General features: G+C 35.1%; 1 long non-coding RNA gene across 1 annotated transcript in view; it reads left to right on the forward strand.

Annotated features, from left to right (window-relative positions):
- Positions 1–2,699: 2,699 nt before the first annotated feature.
- The window catches only part of LOC132725414 (uncharacterized), a 147,390-nt gene continuing 128,853 nt past the window's right edge, over positions 2,700–21,236 (forward strand). The window contains exon 1 of the long non-coding RNA XR_009625052.1: positions 2,700–2,805. This is a non-coding gene — a long non-coding RNA (uncharacterized LOC132725414). The remainder of the gene's footprint in view (positions 2,806–21,236) is intronic.

Raw genomic sequence — 21,236 nt, forward strand, 5'->3', positions numbered from 1 at the left:
TAATTCTGGAGTTATTGCCCTTTGTTTATTTTTACTTTTTGAAGTTGTCCGGGACATAACTCAGAAACCATAAGAGATAGCAACAAGAAACTGTGTAGGTTGATAGATGACTTTGATTATAAGTACAGTGCAAAGAACAGTAACTCTTCTTTGCCTAATTTTGGATTTTTGCACTTTGAACTTTTTCCACGACTACAAGAGGTGTACTTTCCTGTGTCCAAAACCTATTAGGGGAGCATCACCCGGCTCAAACCGGGCTCTTGTTTAATTATCTACCCTTTAAAAAAAATCTTGTCCAAGAAATAACTCTAAAACTACAAGAGATATCAACATGAAACTTTGTAGGTAGATGGATCTCAATAGGTAGATGTGCAGTGCACAAGAACTTGATTTCCGCCTTTCCAAATTTTGTAGTAATTGCCCTTTGTTCATTTTTAGCTGGACTTTTTTTTTTTTTTTTTTAAAAAGTAGAGGTATTGTTATAGTCGGGTCGGCGTTGCCGTTCCCGTCCGCAAACTTGTACCTGGATCATAACTTTTTTATTTCTTGGTGTATTGTCTTCATACTACCTTTCAGTAGACCACACTAACCTTGACCTTCATCCATAAATGACCTTGACCTTCAAGGTTAAAAGTCCAATTTTTGCTTGTTCATGCTGTTATTGGCTGTAACTTTGTTATTTTTGAATGGATTGTCTTCAAACTTGAACATAATTATCTTCAGGGATATCCCTTAAAAATAACTAGACAGACCTTGACCTTCACTCATAAATGACCTTGACTTTGAAGGACAAATTATTGAAATATTCATTTTTTTGGCTATTATTGGCTGTAACTTTGTTATTTTTGAATGGATTGTCTTGAAACTTGAACATAATTTTCTTCAGGGATATCCCTTAAAAATAACTAGTCAGACCTTGACCTTCACTCATTAATGACATTGTCTTTGAAGGTCAAATTATTGAAATTTTCATTGTTTTGGCTGTAACTGACTGTAACTTTGCTATTATTGAAGGGATCAACTTCATATTATAACAGAACATTGTTGTTTATCAAACCCAAATTTGCTTGGGCTCTTTAATGACCTTGACCTTGAAGGTAAAATTACTGAATTTACTCAGATTTGTGCATTAAATGACCATAATTATATATTTATTGGTGTGTGTGTGTGTATATTTATATTTATACATATCTATCTATCATCATCATCATCATCATCATCATCATCATCATCAACAACCACAACAACAACAACGTATATTGCATGTTTCTATTTTTAGAATTGCGTGTTTCTATTTATAGATTTGCGTGTTTCTATTTATAGAATTGCATGTTACTATTTTTAGAATTGCGTGTTTCTATTTTTAGAATTGCGTGTTTCTTTTTTTAGAATTGCGTGATTCTATTTATAGAATTGCTTGTTTCTATTTATAGAATTGCGTGTTTCTATTTTTAGAATTGCGTGTTTCTATTTTTAGAAATTGTGTGTTACTATTTATAGAAATTGCGTGTTTCTATTTTTAGAATTGCATGTTTCTATTTTTAGAATTGTGTGTTAGTATTTATAGAATTGCGTGTTACTATTTTTAGAATTGCGTGTTACTATTTATAGAATTGCGTGTTACTATTTATAGAATTGCGTGTTTCTATTTTTAGAATTGCGTGTTACTATTTTTAGAATTGCGTGTTTCTATTTTTTAGAAATTGCGTGTTACTATTTATAGAAATTGCGTGTTTCTATTTTTAGAATTGCGTGTTTCTATTTTTAGAATTGTGTGTTACTATTTATAGAATTGCGTGTTACTATTTTTAGAATTGCGTGTTACTATTTATAGAATTGTGTGTTACTATTTATAGAATTGCGTGTTTCTGTTTTTAAAATTGCGTGTTACTATTTTTAGAATTGCGTGTTACTATTTATAGAAATATCTTGTTACTATTTTTAGAATTGCTTGTTTCTATTTTTAGAATTGCGTGTTTCTATTTTTAGAATTGCGTGTTACTATTCATAGAATTGGGTGTTACTATTTTTAGAATTGCCTGTTACTATTTATAGAATTGCGTGTTTCTATTTTTAGAATTGCGTGTTTCTATTTTTAAAAATTGCGTGTTACTATTTATAGAATTAGGTGTTTCTATTTTTAGAAATTGCGTGTTTTCTATTTTTATTTTTTATTTTCAGTATTTGTAGTATTTGCTCTTTACTTAATAAAAGATTTTTAGTTTTCAACTTGGGCACATGTAGCCGGAAACAAAATTTGGCCTAGAGACATAAGATTGAAAAATCGGTGGAGTGTGGGGGCACCCGTGTCCTATGGACACATTTCTAGTTTATGTTTTTGTGACAAAAACCCTTCTAGTTTTATAATGTTTTTAGGTTGTTTTAAATTTTAATATTTGAAGGATATTGATTTCTTTACTGTAAATGTATTCCTGTGGTACAAAACAGCATAAATGTAGAATTTTTTTATGTGATTTAAGAAACTATTTATTGATTAATTTATTTGTTTGGCCTTTATTTGTGATTGACTAGTAGTTGTACAAAAATTCCACACACTTTCCAAGTATTTGTCAATAATAAGTAATTCCTGAAGTTTGAGATATGATTTTCTTTGATGAGGAATAATCAGTTATATTGGTATAGGTCTACAGGATATTTAACTTACAAACGTTAGCTAAAGAAGCGTTTATTTTTAAGACATATAAATTGTTTTTATTTTACTTGTTAGGAAATACAGACTTGTGACAGTGTTGAAGTAATAAATTGATAATTTGGAATATTGGACAAGCAAAAGAATACCTGCAGGTATAATCATTCTTTTATTTAACACTTGTCTATGGTGGCTGATTTGTTAGACTTTTGCCCGTTGCGTTGTCGCTGGCAACAACACAAAGCGTCAAGCGGCGCATTATTTCCTTGTCATCATGTCTACCTGTGGCAAGTGAAACACGCCAAATGACGCGTTGTCTCCTGGCATGAGGCGTCTTGATGCTCGTGACAACAAGCCATGTGACAGCACAATAAGAAGCATATCCTTCGATATATTAAACCAAGCTACAGGGTGACATGATGACAGTTTGGCATGTTTCGCAGGAACAAAACAAAAGGGCGAAAACAATATTTGTTGTGCTGTAGCTAGCAACAACGCAACATGCAAAAGTGTAACAATTCAGCCACCATTATATTTGTTTTAAGCCTAATGTTCACAATTGTTTTTAGCAAGAGGTATTCTTACACTCATGGCGTCAATCCCTTTGCCATTGCCATCTGCAAATTTAACTTTTTAGGTTCTTGGTGTATTGTCTTCATACTTGGTCACAACAACCACAAGACCTTCAAGTAGACCAGACTTAGCTCGACCTTTATTCACAAATGACTTTGACCTTCAAGGTCAAATGTTTAAATTTTGCTTGATTTTTGCTGATTTTAATTTGTTTGGGTCGTCAGACCAAACAAATAGTGGTAGCAAAATTTCAGACCCGGATGCTGTTAATTGCAAGTGCCGAAAGTAGTCCGCTTTTTTGAAGCGGTTACTTCCCTGTATATGTACACTAACGCCGAAAAATTCAGGGGAGATCACTGCGTAAAGATGGTCAAATTAACAGGCGCATTAATTTTCAAGCAAAATAGTTCTCGAATGGTCGAAGATTTCTAATATTGTTTCATTTCCTATAGATATGCATGCTTATAAGTAATCTCCATGATTAGTTACATCTGTGTTAAACAACAGTTAGCGTCGAAATAATAAGGGTTACACACACTAATTTAGAAAAATATGGTTTTCTTCAGGCCATTGATATATACAAATGTACATTGTAACTTCACTGTGGCTGAGGGGTTTGCGCGCTCGCTTACGAAGCAAGAGGTCTGGAGTTCAAATCCCAGTTAAAGCAACTCATTTTTTTTTTCAAATTGTTTAAGTCAAATAAACATTGAATTGAATATCAGTGTTGCAATTAGTCTTATAGTCAATATACTACAATTAAAACGCTAGAAAGCATTGGTGGCACTATACAAAAACAAATTGGTTTATAATCTCACAACCTTCACCTTTCTGACATTCTGAGACCCAAACAAATTCAGCGCCTTCTGTGCTTTGATTGCTACGAGGGATGATCAAAAATTAACCGGACTTTGTAAATGATTCTTTACCTGTTAAATAAATTTACATAAAAATACACGGAAAATGAATCGGAATCTTATAATTCCCTGAATGATACAAAAATACCAGCAAGAAATATTCACAAAGAAAAAAGTTATGCTGTTTTAGTCATGTACATGTGAAGCTATGCAGCGCACGGTATAACTTAAAAAATTGACGTTAACTACGTCACATGCGACGTCCTTAACGGAGAAGCTTTTTACTTCTTCACAGAGTAGGCCAATACGTGGTACAGTAATGTTGTTGATGCGGCGGATTCACTGCCTATATATATTTCTCTACAAGTCGGTATCATATTGAATTGTAATAGAATGGATGATGATAAAGAGCTCCTGTAGTGACGTAAACTTCAGATCTTTCCTTCTGTAACTTCATTGCTGGACAAATCGCACATGCAATTAACCATATTATGTATTACAAATAGTGTAAAATAATGTTGCTGAATGATAATGTATCATACAAAAAAATCAAAAGAATCAAAGAATAATACAACTTTGAACAAAATTGTCATTATCCTTAAATAAATAAAACGCATAGCCGATTTTGAACAGTGACTGTTAAATTGTTGACACAATTACTTATAAAACTACTGCGTAAAATAAGAAAATAATTGATACAATTGTAAACCAAGAATACAATATATGTTATAAATGCATTAACTATTATCATTTTAAAATCCTTAGAGTTGACTGCGCCGTTCCGTAACGACTGTCGAACATCGTTGACAATGTCCGCAGCCAATCGACTGTTATTTTTCAACGTCTGAGCGATTGACGTCACCAATGGCCTTGAAAATTTCTTTTTTCTTGTTCTCACTTACTTGTTTTCTTTTTCTCTATTACCCTTTCTTAAACCTTTATGCTAATCAAAAATTATGCTATGGCTTCCTGCAACCTTTCCCTTGATAGCCATAATCTTTTTTCTATGTTTAAAAAACAGTTTCTCGTCTTACATTGAAAACAAAAATATCTTATTGATTGATTTTCGAGACTAGTTTTGACGCGAGTATTTCTTTAACAAGTGACGTATGAATTGTGATTGTAAATATAAATATGGTTTAAATGAAGTCATTTTTACTGACAACGTCAAAGATATGGTTCATGACGTTTTGGCGTATTTTGAAATCTAAATGTGCCAAATTGTAAAATATACGCATCATAAAGCGTCTGATGTCAAGGCGAATTTACGCACTGCGCCGGGTGTGCGTTACCATGGTTTTAAAATTCGCTGTTACGGACAAGCTATTTGCATCATCAGATTAGATATAGCATCAGTTTACAGGTATTGTTTTCCGATTAATTTTGATATTATACAATAAGTGATAGGTTGAAAATTCTTTCAGTGACAGTCACAGTCCGGTTTATTTTTGATCATCCCTCGTATTAGTGGCTATAACATTGTGATTTTTGAATGGATTGTCTCCAAACTTGAACACAACAATCTTTAAGGATAATGCTGACTTTCTAGTTAAGCAGACAGACCTTGACCATCACTCATAAATGAACTTTACCTTGAAGATCAAATTACTGAAAATCTGTATTTGGCTATAACTTTAATATTAATAAATGGATTGACTTCATATTATAACACAACATTTTTTAGGATAAGACCTTCATGTAAATCAAACTCAAATTGACCTTGGCTCATATATGACCTTAACCTTAAAGGCTAAATTATTGAATTTTCACTGATTTTTGCAATTATTTACTGTAACTTGATAATTAATAAATGAATTATCTTCATACTTGGACACAACAAGCTTTTGGAAAAGACCTTCTAAAAGGTTTAACTGACCTTGACCATGATCTATAAATGACCTCGACTGTCATGATCATATTATTCAATTTTGGTTAAATTTTCATAAATTTGTTTTTATGTAAGGATTTGATTTTTACTTGGACAAAACAAGACTTGCTACCAAACAAACATATTGAATAATTTAAATGTGACCTTGACCTTTAATTGACCTTGGCTGTCAAGGATTTTTATTGTGCCTCTCAGGGCATATAGTAATTGAAACGTCCATCAGTCTGTCTCTCCGCACTACCAAATAGGGGTAGGGGGCCATCTAACTGTAAACAGAACAAAAGAGAACAATACAGTTCATTTCGTTACAATAGAGTAAGGGGCCGTTGGCACATTATTAAACAAGAGCCACCACCGGGCGGGGGCAACGCTCGACTTTTTATTTTTTCTAGAAGCAAACAAGGTAATGTTTGAACAAATCTTAATGTTTCTTTTTTATAAATTTAATTGGTCTGTCTTGTCAAATTAGTTTGGTCAAAGTATGAATCCTTTCCATATATATCTGCATGTGTATTACAGTTTTTTGTTTGTTTGTTTGTTTCATTTTACGCCTTTTTCCAACAGTATTTCAGTCATATAGGCGGGTAGTTTCCTAACCATCGTTCCTGGAGAGTTACACCAGTACTAGACTACCTTCCTCTGCGCTAAACTACCAAAGCATCTCCCGGGGATCGAACCCACGCCAGAGAGGTAACTGGATTAGAAGTCATCGACTCTAACCCCTCGACAACGGAGGAAAAAAATAAGAAAAAGAATATATATATACACGCATTTATATATATATGTATTTGTATATATATATACGCATTTATATATATATACGCATATGATTATATTATACGTTACTGTCTGAAGATATGTAAAAACATTTGAAAGCGCTAACAGAAATAAACGTAAAAAAAAATTAACGAACTTTGTACTCTGCATTTCCCAAAACATACTTTTTTTGTACATGAGATCCACACAAGGAATCGAACTTCTCTTTTTTATATATATAAAAAGTCATTTTTTCTGACAACGTCAACGATATGTGTCATGACATTTTGGCGTATTTTGAAATCTAAATGTGTCATATTGTAAAATATATGCATCATAGAGCGCCTGATGGCAGCGCAAATTAACGCACTGCGCCAGGTGTGCGTTACCATGGTTTTTAAATTCGCTGTTATGGACAAGCTATTTGCGTTATCTGATTAGATATAGCATCAGTTTACAGGTATTGTTTTCCGATTAAGTTTGATATATATGTATGGTCATTTAATGCACAAATCAGTGAATATTCAGTAATTTCAGTAATTTTAACCTTCAAGGTCAAGGTTTAAAGAGCCCAAGTCAATTTGAGTTTGATAAACATGAAGGTCTAATAATGTGACCTTCAAAGTCAAGGTCATTGATGAGTGGAGGTCAAGGGCTATCCTTGAAGATTATTATGTCCAAGTTTGAAGACAGTCCATTAAAAAATAACAAAGTTACAGCCAATAATAGCAAGAACAAGCAAAATTTGGACTTTTGACATTGAAGGGAATGGGTTGATCTTCACGGCCGTGCGGTGTTGAGCCTCCAAATCTCCAATGCGTAGCCGAACTTCCAGCATATAGTCCTCTGTTTCGAGCATCTTGGTCTCCATGTCTAACTCATCTACCTGCGACATTATCTCCTCGTTGATCTCTTCCAGCGCCATAAGTTTGTTGCGTAGAGTTTCAAGAACGGTAGTAAAGTGCGTATTATCGCCCGCATATTCTTCTAATTTGCCAAGTTGACGTGTTATCACAGCCTTATGTGCACTTCTTCTCTTCTTAATTCTCAAAATATCCATAATTTCTGTTTTTGTCAAGGCACCAAAATGTAAAAGTGGTCAGTGAAATAAGAAGCAACTACTTTGCGTTGTGTCTAAAATGATAATGTTTATTAACGGTAAAATAACAATACAACGGAAATGACGTCGTATAAACTCTTCTTCCTGCCAACGTAACGTTGTCTGCCTGCCGTTCCAGCTAATGTAACGTAGTCTTTATGACCAAGGTCAAGGTCATTTATGGATGAAGGTCAAGGTGTGGTCTACTGAAAGGTCTTGTCCCAAGGGTTGTTGTGGCCAAGTTTGAAGACAATACACCAAGAACTAAAAAAGTTATGATCCAGGTACAAGTTTGGGGACGGCAACGGCAGCGTGCCAGGACTATAACAATACCACTACTTTAAAAAAAAAAAAAAAAGTCGAGCTAACAAAAGAAAATAACAATAGAAATGGCCCCATATCCCAATTCGGTCGGTCATCCGTCTGTATGTACAAGGTTAACCTAAAACACAAAGTTCAATTTTTATAGCATATAGAGATTCACCTGGGTGTGTGTATGTGTGTGCGTGTGTGTGTGTTTGTGTGTGTGTTTTGCATTTGGGTGCGTGTGTTATATAGATTATATAGTGTATAACTTAAAAAATCTTCTTGTGAAAAACCACTAGTCCAATTTGAACCAAACTTGGCAAGATAGTTCCCTGAGTTTCCAAAGTTGTTCAAAGAATTTGATTCCATGCAGAAATCTGGTTGCCATGGCAACCAAAAAGAATTATAAGAATAAATTTAAAAGATCTTCTTGTAAAGACCATAGAGCATAGATATTTTGCATAAGGCATTGTCTGGTAGACTTGAAATTATAGCCCTGGTGTCAAAATTGGCTCCGCTCCCAGGGTCATTGATTTTTACTATGTCCATATTATAAAAAGAGGTAAGATATTGTTGCATGAAACATAGTGTAGTGGACCTCTACTAAAATTGTATATATCCCTTTGGTCAAAATTGGCCCCACCTGGGGCCATTGATTGTCATTATGTACATGTAGTAAAAACAGAAACTAAAACAAATGTTTTATGAATAGGAGAAAGCTAGAGCTTAGATATTTGACATGAAACATTGTCTGGTAGACCTGTATCAAGATTGTTTGAATTAAACCCTTGTGTCAAAATTTTGCCCTGTCCAAGGGGACACAGACCTACTTTCTTGTCCTTTGATGTACAGCCATGAATTTTTGACCATGTGCAAAGTTTGAGATGTAAAATATCATTTTTATAACAGGTGACCTAGATGATTTGACAAAATGATCTTCTTTCTTGTCCTTTGATGTACAGCTATGAAATTTGGACCTTGTATAGAGTTTAAGATCTAAAATTGAGTTTTGATATCTGCTGACCTAGATATTGATGAAGTGACATACTTTCTTGTCCTTTGATGTACAGCTATGAAATTGGACCATGTGCATAATATTGAATTTTGATATCAGCTGACCTAGATTATTTGTAGAAGTGACCTACTTTCTTATCCTTTGATGTACAGCTATAAAATTTTTGACAATTATATGCACAGTTTTAGATGTAAAGTTGAACTTTGATATCAGCTGACCTAGATATTGATGAAGTGACCTATTTCTTGTCTTTTGATGTGCAGTTATGAAATTTGGACCATGTGCACAATTTTAGACTTCAACTTTGATATCAGCTGACCTAGATAATTTGACGAAGTCACTACTTTCTTGTCCTTTAATACAAAATTTGGACCTTGTATACAGTTTCAGATATAAAATTGAACATTTTTGATATCAGCTGGCATAGATACTTTGACGCAGTGACCTACTTTCTTGTCCTTTGATGCACGGCTTTATAATTTGGACCATGTGCACTATTTTCAGATGTAAAACTGAACATTGAACATTATAGAAATTATCCATACTTGGACAAAACGACAAGTGTGACTTGAAATTTTTATGCTCCCCGAAAAATTTCGGGGGAGCATATAGTCGGCGCCTTGTCCGTCTGTCCGTCTGTCCGCACTCACAGGAGAGTAATTATGTGGCTAGAGGGACAATAGGTTCTCTTTGATGTCATTCATTCCGTAATGCTTTTATGTGGCTATTTTCTTTTGCGTGGCTAAAAAGAACAATAGAGAGAACAATAGAGTAGCCACATAATTACTGACCTGTGAGAATGTCCGTCCGTCCGTCCGTCTGTCCGTCCGTTGTCTTGTCCGGAGCATAACTTGAAAACCCTTGGAGATTATTTGTTGAAACTTCATACAGTGGTAGAGGGCATCGAGGGGGAGTGCAGTGTCAAAGAACCATAACTCTATTTTGCCTGGTTTTTGAATTATCTCCCCTTATAGAAAAATCTTGTCCGGGGCATAACTCTAAAACTATAAGAGATATCAACATGAAACTTTGTAGGTGAATAGATCTCAATGGGTAGATGTGCAATGCATAAGAACAATAACTCTTTTCATCCTAATTTTGGAGTTATTGCCCTTTGTTAATTTAATACTTTGAACTTTGTCCGGAACATTTCTTGAAAACCCTTGGAGATAATTTGTTGAAACTTCATACAGTGGTAGAGGGCATCGAGGGGGAGTGCAGTGTCAAAGAACCATAACTCTATTTTGCCCGGTTTTTGAATTATCTCCCCTTATAGAAAAATCTATAAGAGATATCAACATGAAACTTTGTAGGTGAATAGATCTCAATGGGTAGATGTGCAGTGCATAAGAACAATAACTCTTTTCATCCTAATTTTGGAGTTATTGCCCTTTGTTAATTTAATACTTTGAACTTTGTCCGGAACATTTCTTGAAAACCCTTGGAGATAATTTGTTGAAACTTCATACAGTGGTAGAGGGCATCGAGGGGGAGTGCAGTGTCAAAGAACCATAACTCTATTTTGCCCGGTTTTTGAATTATCTCCCCTTATAGAAAAATCTTGTCCGGGGCATAACTCTAAAACTATAAGAGATATCAACATAAAACTTTGCAGGTGAATAGATCTCAATGGGTAGATGTGCAGTGCATAAGAACAATAACTCTTTTCTTCCTAATTTTGGAGCTATTGCCCTTTGTTAATTTAATACTTTGAACTTTGTCCGGAACATTTCTTGAAAACCCTTGGAGATAATTTGTTGAAACTTCATACAGTGGTAGAGGGCATCGAGGGGGAGTGCAGTGTCAAAGAACCATAACTCTATTTTGCCTGGTTTATGAATTATCTCCCCTTATAGAAAAATCTTGTCCGGGGCATAACTCTAAAACTATAAGAGATTTCAACATGAAACTTTGAAGGTGAATAGATCTCAATGGGTAGATGTGAAGTGCATAAGAACAATAACTCTTTTTGTCCTAATTTTGGAGTTATTGCCCTTTGTTAATTTTAATTCTTTGAACTTTGTCCGGAACATAACTTGAAAACCCTTGGAGATAATTTGTTGAAACTTCATACAGTGGTAGAGGGCATTGAGGGGGAGTGCAGTGTCAAAGAACCATAACTCTATTTTGCCTGGTTTTTGAATAATCTCCCCTTATAGAAAAATCTTGTCTGGGGCATAACTCTAAAACTATAAGAGATATCAACATGAAACATTGTAGGTAGATAGATCTCATTGAGTAGAGGTGTAGTGCAAAAGAACCATAACTCTGTTAAGCCTTATTTGCTCACCTGTCACAAAGTGACAGGGTGAGCTTTTGTGATCGCTTTTCGTCCGGCGTCCGTCCGTCCATCGTCCGTCCGTCGTCCGTCCGTCGTCCGTCCGTCCGTCCGTCTGTAAACTTTTACTTTAAATGACATCTCCTCATAAACCACTAAGCCAATTTCATCCAAACTTCACAGGAATGTTCCTTTGGTGGTCACCTTTAAAAATTGTTCAAAGAATTTAATTCCATGCAGAACTCTGGTTGCCATGGCAACCGAAAGAAAAAACTTTAAATATCTTCTTTTAAAAAACCATAAGAGCTAGAGCTTAGATATTTGGCATGAAACATCTTCTAGTGAGTGTCTACCAAGTTTGTTCAAATAAAAGCCCTGGGGTCAAAATTGGCCCCGCCCCAGGGGGTCATTGATTTTCCCTATATGCATATAGTAAAAACTTAAAAAATCTTCTTTTAAAGAACCCAAAGAGCTAGAGCTAAGATATTTAGCATGAAACATGTTCTAATGCGTGTCTACCAAGTTTGTTTAAATAAAAGCCCTGGGGTCAAAATTGGCCCCGCCCCGGGGGTCATTGATTTTCCCTATATGCATATAGTAAAAACTTAAAAAATCTTCTTTAAAAGAACTCAAAGAGCTAGAGCTTAGATATTTGGCATGAAACATCTTCTAGTGAGTGTCTACCAAGTTTGTTCAAAATAAAAGCCCTGGGGTCAAAATTGGCCCCGCCCGGGGGGTCATTGATTTTCCCTATATGCATATAGTAAAAACTTAAAAAACCTTCTTTTAAAGAAACCAAAGAGCTAGAGCTAAGATTTTTAGCACGAAACATGTTCTAATGGGTGTCTACCAAGTTTGTTCAAATAAAAGCCCTGGGGTCAAAATTGGCCCCGCCCCGGGGGGTCATTGATTTTCCCTATATGTATATAGTAAAAACTTAAAAAAATCTTCTTTTAAAGAACTCAAAGAGCTAGAGCTTAGATATTTGGCATGAAACATCTTCTAGTGAGTGTCTACCAAGTTTGTTCAAATAAAAAGCCCTGGGGGTCAAAATTGGCCCCGCCCCGGGGGTCATTGATTTTCCCTATATGCATATAGTAAAAACTTAAAAAATCTTCTTTTAAAGAACCCAAAGAGCTAGAGCTAAGATATTTAGCATGAAACATGTTCTAATGGGTGTCTACCAAGTTTGTTCAAATAAAAGCCCTGGGGTCAAAATTGGCCCGCCCCGGGGGGTCATTGATTTTCCCTATATGCATATAGTAAAAACTTAAAAAATCTTCTTTTAAAGAACTCAAAGAGCTATGGCTAAGATATTGAGCATCAAACATGTTCTAATAGGTGTCTACCAAGTTTGTTCAAATAAAAGCCCTGGGGTCAAAATTGGCTCTGCCCCGGGGGTCATTGATTTTCCTTATATGTGTATAGCAAAAACTTAAAAAATCTTCTTTAAAAAAACCCAAATAGCTAGAGTTAAGATATTAAGCATGAAACATCTTTTAGTGAGTGTCTACAAAGTTTGTTCAAATAAAAGACCTGGGATCAAAAATTGGCCCCGCCCCGGGGGTCCATTGATTTTCTTATATGTGTTTAGCAAAAACTTTAAAAATCTTCTTTGAAAAAACCCAAATAGCTAGAGTTTAGATATTAAACATGAAACATCTTCTAGTAAGTGTCTACAAAGTTTGTTCAAATAAAAGCCCTGGGTCAAAACTGGCCCGCCCCAGGGGTGTCATTGTTTTTAACTATATGTGTATAGTAAAAAACTGAAAAAAAATCTTTCTTCTTTTAAAAAGCCCAATGAGCTAGAGCTTAGATGTTTAGCATGAAACATCTTCTTATGGGTGTCTACCAAGTTTGTGCAAATAAAAGCCCTTGGTTAAATTGGCCCTGCATGTTGGGGGGGGTGGGGGTTGGGGGGGCCTAATATACAGGTGAGCGACCTCAGGGCCATCATGGCCCTCTTGTTTTTGAATAATCTCCCCTTTTAGAAAAATCTTGTCCAGGACATAGTTGTAAAACTAAAAGAGATATCAACATGAAACTTTGTAGGTAGATATATCTCAATGGGTAGATGTGCAATGCACAAGAACCATAACTCTACCTTGCCTAATTCTGGAGTTATTGCCCTTTGTTTATTTTACTTTTTGAATTGCCCAGGACATAACTCGGAAATCATAAGAGATATCATCAAGAAACTTTGTAGGTTGATAGATCACATTGATTAGAAGTGCAGTGCAAAAAACTGTAACTCTGCCTTGCCTAATTTTGGAATTATTGCACTTTGAACATTTCCACGGACATAACTCTGAAACTACAAGAGGTGTACTTTCCTGTGTCCAAAACCTATTCGGGGAGCATCACCCGGCTCAAACCGGGCTCTTGTTTGTTAAGTTTTTGTTCATGGTCATTTACTTACATACTAACAAAATTTTAACATTGAAAATTAATATATACATGTACATGCATCTTGACATGTTCTGTCTGTCACATCCAAATGTCAAGGTCTCAAGACATTTTCTACAGTTTTATGAAAATTTAATCCTTGCATAGAATTTTCTAAAGTAACATTTAATGGTGAATTCAAAAATAAAAATAAAAATATATGTTGACGTGTTAGATTTCTTGTAAAATGGCAGTATCCATGGTAACCATATATCTCAAAACTGTCAAAATAGCCATTTTGTGTTATAAAAAAATAGAACATGTATAAGATAGCTTAATACACACAACAAGCATTGTTTTATGCAAGGATAACCTTACCCAACGTTTCTGTATGAAACAAACGATAATTTGAACATATTTCTTTAAAAATGAGTTTTTCATGCTTCTTAACTGAACAAAAAAATGAGATAAATAAACATGAATTCTATAAATAATAAAAGATATCCAAAAATTTCATTCATAGAATTTTCTACATTGATATATATAAAGTAAAATTTTATGGTGAATTCAAAAATAGACATAAAAATATATGTTGACGTGTTAGTTTTTTTGTAAACAGGAAATTTCCATGGTTACCGTATATGCCAACTGTCAAAATAACTATGCTTTCTTAAGAAATATCAGTGTTATACTAAATTCATTGTTATATATACAACAAGAACATGTTGAAATATAAATTTTATTTTTTTTGATGTTATAATTATGAAGTAACTGATACTGAATATGTTTTTAAAACAAGTTATATATTAAGTCCATATTATTCCTTCACTCGACTCACATACGAGAACAATAAGCAAGTATTCAGAAATTGAAAAAAAAATGAAAATTGGAACATATCTTAGAAATTATTTTTAGCTCATCTGTCACAAAGTGACATAGTGAGCTTTTGTGATCGCTTTCTGTCCGGTGTCTGTCCGTCCATCGTCGTCCGTTAACTATTACTTTAAACAACATCTCCTCATAAACCGCTAAGCCAATTTCATCCAAACTTCACAGGAATGTTCCTTTAGTAGTCAACTTTAAAAATTGTTCAAAGAATTTAATTCCAAGCAGAACTTGGCAACGAAAGAAAAAACTTAAAATATCTTCTTTTAGAAAACCCAAAGAGCTACAGCTTAAATATTTGGCATGATACATCATCTAGTCAGTGTCTACCAAGTTTGTTCAAATAAATGCCCTGGGGTCAAAATTGGCCCCGCCCCTGGGAGTCATTGATTTTCCTAATTTGTATATAGTAAAAACTTAAAAAATCTTCTTTAAAAAACCCCAAAGAGCTAGAGCTAAGATATTTAGCATGAAATATCTTCTAGTGGGTGTCTACCTCGTTTATTCAAACAAAAGCCCAAGGGTAAACATTGACCCTGCCCCAGGAGTGGTTGATTTCTGTTATGCAATTATCTCACTTTGATAAAAATAAATAAAGTTTTGCATTAATAACATGAAAATAAATGAGATTTTTATGCCACCGCTTTGAAGCATAATCACAAATTAAAATTACAAGAAATTAAAAACCTTTTTAAACTAAAGGTAGAATTTCATTGTCTAAATCATAGTCGCAGATTTGAGATATGATTATTTATTCAAATTAACATCATTATTGGTTATATATTGATAAAAACAACCCGAAAGACACAGTTTGTAAATATTTATTACAATAAAATATGAAAAAGGTATTTTCCATCCTATGTCTCGCGCCGAGGTTAGCTATATTTATAATTCCCGCACTAAGTCGCGGTAAAAAAATTAAAAATCTTATTGTCCGAAGGTACAAGGCTTAAAGCTTTGATATTTGGTATATAATAACATCTATACGTACACTACCAATGTTGTTCAATTATTGGCTCTAGTGTTAAAATTAGCCCCGCCCGGGGGGTCATAGGTTTTCCTTATATGTATACATAATATAGTAAAAACATTAAAAAATCATCTTCTCTCAATTAACAAAGGCTAGAGGTTAGATATTTTGCATGAAACATTGTGTAGTGAACCTCTAGCAAGATTGTTCAAATTATAGCCCTGGTGTCAAAATTGGCCCCGCCCTGGGGGTCATTGATTTTCACTATGTACATATAGTAAAAAAATTAAAAATCTTATTGTCTGAAGGTACAAGGCTTAGAGCTTTGATATTTGGTATATGATATCATCTATAGGTACTCTAACAAAGTTGTTTAAATTATGCCTCTCTAAGTGTTAAAATTGCCCTGCCCCAGAGGCGATAGTTTTCCTTAAATGTATATACCGGTAGTAAAAACTTGAAAAATCATATTTTTTACAAAGGCTAGAGGTTAGATATTTGGCATGAGACTTTGTGTAGTGAACCTCTACCAAGATTGTTCAAACTATAGCCCTCAGGGGTCAAAATTGGCCTCTCCCCGGGGGTTATTGATTTTCACAATGTACATATAGTAAAAGATTAAAAAATCTTATTGTCTGAAGGTACAAGGCTTAGAGCTTTCATGTTTGCTTTATAATATCATCCAAAGGTCCTCTACCAAAGTTGTTCAAATTTTGCCCCTGGTGTCAAAATTGGCCCTGCCCGGGGGCATTAATTTTCATTATGTTCACATAGTAAAAACTTAAACAAATGTTTTCTGAATTGGAGAAAGCTACAGCTTAGATATTTGACATGAAATGTTGTTTGGTGGACCTGTATCAAGATTGTTTGAATTAAACCCTTGGGTCAAAAATTTTGCCTTGCCCAAGGGAACAGTGACCTACTTTCTTGTCCTTTTGTGTACAGCCATGAAATTTGTACTATGTGCACATTTTTATTTGTAAAATTGAACTTTGTTAACAGGTGACCTAGATTTTGATGATGTGACCTACTTTTTTGTCCTTTAATGTGCAGCTATGAAATTTGAACCATGTGCACAGATTTAAGATGTAAAGTGAACTTTGATATCAGCTGGCCTAGAGTTTGACAAAGTGTCTTACTGTGTTGTCCTTTAATGTACAGTCATGGAATTTTGGCCATGTGAAATATGACTTTCACCACCAAATTCACTAGACTCAACTGCATTGATAGATTCCTACTCTGATCTTTTATTTGAATAACAGTAGATTTAACCACTAATCTTAAAAAAAAACTCTGTTCCTACATTACTATTTAGTGTTGTATTATTGCGGTGGCATAGCATTTTTCACAAATGCAATCTTGTTTAATTATTATTTTTTAATTTATGGTTAATTAAGATATGAAGAAAATATTGATATAATGAAAAATAAATTTATAAATCTTCCTTAACCCTTTACCTCATATATACGCGAAACAACCCACTTTCCACCCCCCCCCCCCCTTTTTAGGCCTGAAATAGTGAAAAAATGTCCTATTTGGGCCTATGTTGCTAAAAAAAGTGAGCACTTTTTCGGCGCCGCCCCCCCCCCCCATCTTAAAGATACATCAGGGGGTTGCCAGAAGGGGGATGTGCCCCCTTCTGTTTGGGGGGTTTGAAGGGGGGCGGAATCCCCCTCATTGCCAAGAAAATTTTGGACTTGTGAGAGGCTTAAAATGACCCCAGGTCGATCATAAGGTAACGTGTAACCAACGCTGAAAAGCCTTTGACTCTATCTCAATCCCTTGAGAAGTTGCAGCACTTTGAAATAAATTTTGATGGAAAAAATCGAGGCAAAATAGTGATTTTTGGCAATTTTGAGATGTCCCCTCGTTGCCATGGTAACAGGAAATTTAAGACTGAGCATGTCGTTACAAAGGCAATAGTCCAGTCAACATTTGTGCCAAGTTTGATTAGTATTGAAGCATTTTTCATAGTTTCATAGCAGTTTGAACTTGTAAGAGGAGGCTTTTCAGTGAAAATGGCCATTTTTCACAATATGCTCTTGGGGGAAAGGGTTAACCCAATCATCTTTTCATAGCAGGAGTTGACTACTAGACTGGTGATATTATAGCCGTCCGGTTAGCTCAATAGGTAGGTTAGCTAAATAGGTAGAGCGTTGGACTGTGGGGGGGGGGACCTGGGTTTGATTTGGGTGAACAAAATCAATCCGAACGGCACAGGTCACTTTCGTTGTGATTGATCATGAATTTCTTTCTACGGTCATTTGCACTGTACCTCTGCTCTGGCATGTACAGAAGTTTCAATTCATTGCGAAAGTGAAGGCAAACTGCTTGACAGCCTGCCCAGGAACAATGCGGTGGTTGAACTGTGCTCTGATGAATTCATTGTGGCTTACTGTCCTTATCCGGAGTGAAAACTACCAACACCACCACCATTGGTGATATTACACCCTGGATAATTTAGCTGTATTTAACAAGCACATGGCTGTAGATGTAAATACAACAAGCAAATTCGTTGAATTTATATCCCCCGCCGAGTACTGCGGTTATTACTAGCACAACAACTGAAGACACAAGGCTTTATTTATATATTTATCATGGCGTAAACAGTTATATTCTTTGTACATAATAAGTATTCAGGGCTATGATATGAGCATCTCCTCTTAGTATTGAAGGTTCCCATAAAGTTTTGTTGAATCCCAGCCAGTAGTTGCAGAGAAAGAGCGCGGAAATGATTATTGCTCTATATGCATACTGCATAACTAATCAAGGGCCATAACTCTGAGTTGAAGTGTCTGACCGTAACAAAGCAAAGATATGCGCATCTCCTGTTGCTATTGAAGGTTCCCATAAAGTTTCTTTGATTGCCAGCCAGTAGTTGCAGAGAAGTAGCACGGAAACGATTATTGCTCTATATGCATACTGCATAACTAATCAAGGGCCATAACTCTGAGCTAAAGTGTCTGACCGGAACAAGCTGACGATATGCACATCTCCTGTTGCTATTGAAGGTTCCCATAAAGTTTCTTTGAATTCCAGCCAGTAGTTGCAGAGAAGTAGCACTTAAACGATTATTTCTCTATATGCATACTGCATAACTAATCAAGGACAATAACTCTGAGTTAAATTGTCTGACTGGAACGAAGCACCGATATTTGCATCTCCTCTTGGTATTGAAGGTTCCCATAAAGTTTCGTTGAATTCCAGCCAGTAATTGCAGAGAAGTAGTGCGGAAACGATTTTTTTCTCTAACTGCATACTGCATAACTAATCAAGGGCCCTAACTCTGAGTTAAAGTGTCTGACCGGAACAAGGCAATGATATGCGCATCTCGTCTTGGTATTGAAGGTTCCAATAAAGTTTCGTTGATTGCCAGCCAGTAGTTGCAGAGAAGTAGCGCGGAAATGATTTTTGCTCTATATGCATAATGCATAACTAATCAAGAGCCATAACTCTGAGTTAAAAGGTCTGACTGGAACAAGCCGACGATATGCGCATCTCCTCTGGATATTGATGATTCCCATAAAGTTTTATTGAATTCCAGCCAGTAGTTGCAGAGAAGTAGCGCAGAAATTCGGACGGACGGACGTACTCACAAAATGGTACTTATGTGACTTTTAATTTGATCTTTTTGGCCATTTTTAGTCACACAAGGCTTAAAAAAAGACACACAAGTAAAAACAGAATGAATAGGATCAAAGAGAATTTACTGTTACCCATTGTTCCCCAAGTCACACAAGTACCTCTGGGTTTGTACGGAAGTAAGGACGGACAACCCCAAAACAATATCCTTATAATAACTTACCAGAGTGAATGCAGGAATAGACATCTTGATTACATTATGGCTCAAGCTATTGGTGTAAGGTGCAATTATTCTGTTATAATTACTGTAAATGCAATTTAAACTGTCGTGCCGTATGTTAAGACCCTGTAACACAACATTTTTTATGGTTTTATATCATAGATCTGATGCTTTTGGAACTCTACATTTTTTTTCAAATTAAGCCCTCATGTCAAAATTGGCCCTGCCCCAGGGAACATTGATTTTCCTTTTATGTATACAGTATGGTAAAAACTTAGATTTTATCTTCTAAATCTACAGAAGCTAAAGCTTAGTTTCCATAGCATACAGTGAGTCACTTCATAGCAGCCATTCACTTAAAGATCCTGTAACTCAATATTTTATGGTTTTATATCATAAATTTAAGCTCAAATGAAGATTTATCAATATTGTAGTTTTTGTTATCTATAAAGTCTGAGTCAATTTTTTCAAAAGGAAATGAATGCATAATATTTAAATGATTACATATAATGTGGACAAATATTTGTAGTACATATTTAACATATTCTTCGATGTTTGAAAATTGGTCAATAAGGTTGAAATGATGATTTCTAGGGAAAGTTCGAATATGGATCACCTGGGGTCAAAAACTAGGTCACACAGCCTTAATATTGGAAAACCTTGTGTACACTCGAGGGGCTTCTGTTCCAGACAAAATATCCTTGAAATTGGTCAGAATGATTGTTATGATGATTTCCAGGTCAAGTTTGAATATGGGTCACTTGTGTTCAGAAACTAGGTCACACAGCCCTTATATGGAAAAACCTTGTTTATACTTTAGAGGCTACTGTTGTGATCCAAATAACCTGAAAATTGGTCAGAAAGTTTTTTTTGGTGATTTCTAGGTCAAGTTAAATATGGGTCATCTGTGGTCAAAAAGTAGGTCACACAGCCCAAATAAAAAGGGAATTGAGCCTTCATAATCAGGTGAGCGATATAAGGGCCATCATGGCCCTCTTGTTTATCAACATTTTTAAAATATATCATTTTAAACTTCTTTGCCCACTTGTCTGCCAGTAATCAAGTGGCGAAGCACTTTTGTCACTACCACAAGTGGGTGGGGTAACACTTGCGGAATCATCATCCATGTTGTGGTACTAATGCTAGGAGAAATCCTTTATCTGATGTTGTCTAAACGATCCACTGATCTCCTGATGAACATTTAGAAATATTTATTCTGTATTAATTACTCATTATTTGTCCGAGTACTATTCAACTGCCTTCATTTTTAGGAGTAATTATCCGTGATTATCTTTCTTGGAAGCGCATTATGATGCGCACAATAAACTACTGAAAATGTCTTTAAATTCAAATTGTTTATTTGCAGTTTACTATCCAGCAGTGTGCTGCTGCCCCCGCAGCCCTTCTGAGGTCTGTCATTCATCTTGTGTGATAATTTTCATGGCTTATCTAAATAACATTACATGCAGATGTCTTTAAAGTAAAGACATATCCCAGCACTCATATTTCATTTAGTATCACTTTATTATTAGCTCGACTTTTTTTTTTTTTTTTTTAAAAGTATTGTTATAGTCGCGGCGGCATTGCCGTCCGCAAACTTGTACCTGGATCATAACTTTTTTAGTTCTTGGTGTATTGTCTTCATACTTGGCCACAACAACCCTTGGGACAAGACCTTTCAGAAGACCACACTAACCTTGACCTTCATCCATAAATGACCTTGACCTTCAAGGTTAAAAGTCCAAATTTTGCTTGTTCTTGCTATTATTGGC

Source organism: Ruditapes philippinarum, unplaced genomic scaffold (genome assembly GCF_026571515.1).
Source record: "Ruditapes philippinarum isolate M1 unplaced genomic scaffold, ASM2657151v2 ctg663_1_1_1_1, whole genome shotgun sequence".
Lineage (NCBI taxonomy): Eukaryota > Metazoa > Mollusca > Bivalvia > Venerida > Veneridae > Ruditapes > Ruditapes philippinarum.